Genomic DNA, 1211 nt, shown 5'->3' on the forward strand with positions numbered 1-1211 from the left:
TATATTGTTATATGAAATCTGCCTTAGTGTTTGTTTCCATGAGAAGCCATCTCCACATGATATTGTGATTCGTCTCCTACAGCAGCTGCCATTGGAAGGTCCATTGTCCCCTGGCTGCCATTCACCAGCTCCCCAGTGTCAGCCATTTACCATGGTTCTGTTTTTGTTTTTTTAAAATATATATTTGTATTGATTTCATAGAAGAGCGGGAAGGGAGGGAGGGATGGTAGAGACAGAGGGAAAGCGTGAGAGAGAATCCCTGACCCGCTGCCTCCTGCACACCTCACACTGGTTATTAAGTCCACAACTCAGGCCTGTACCCTTGACAAGGAATCAAACTCTGACTTCCAGGCTCATAGGTCGAAGCTCAACCCCTGAGACTAGCCAGCTGAGCCATTTGTTGTATTTTGAATGCAGTGTATCCTAGGGTTATTCTGCAATCACAGACTTAGGCCTTTATGGTTGATTTTATTTCTGCTGCTGCTGCTGCAGTTGCTAAGAATCCATATCCGTCCAGGAAAGAAGAAAAGAGAAAGGGAAGAGGGAGAATAGGAGGGACGCGGTGCCCGAAGGGCCACAGCTGACATGACTGCACACACTGGCAGCCGGGGTGTGAAGGTCGTATCCTCGTTCACGGAGAGGAGGAATTTGAGGTAATAATGAAAGGGATGTTGTGATGAGGGAGGGGGAGGTGCTAGGCCATTAGGGACAGAGGCACAAGAAAACCCAGGGAAGTGTGACAAAGTCATGGTCCCAAAGTGAGCATTTCCTGTCGCCCAGGAACTAGAAAGACCCTAACTCTAACCTAACCCTAAACTAACCTTATCCCTAACCTAATTCTAACCCTAACCCTAACCCTATCCTTGTCCATAACCCTAACCCTAACCCTAACCGTAATCCAAACCTAACCCAAACCCTAACCCTAACCCTATCCCTATCTCTATCCATAACCCTAACCCTAACCCTACTCCTAACCTTAATCTAAGCCTAACCCTAACCATAACCATAACCTAATCCTAACCTTACCCTAATCATAATCTTACCCTAACCGCAACCTACTCCTAACCCTAATCGAAGCCTAACTCTAACCCTAACCCTAATATCTAGCTCTAACCCTAACTCTACCCCTAGCCCTAACCCTGACCCTATCCTACTCCCAATCCCTTGAGATCCTGCCTCCAGGCCATTGCCCGCAGTTTGGCTCAAATAAA

Source organism: Myotis myotis, unplaced genomic scaffold (assembly GCF_014108235.1).
Source record: "Myotis myotis isolate mMyoMyo1 unplaced genomic scaffold, mMyoMyo1.p scaffold_m19_p_15, whole genome shotgun sequence".
NCBI lineage: Eukaryota > Metazoa > Chordata > Mammalia > Chiroptera > Vespertilionidae > Myotis > Myotis myotis.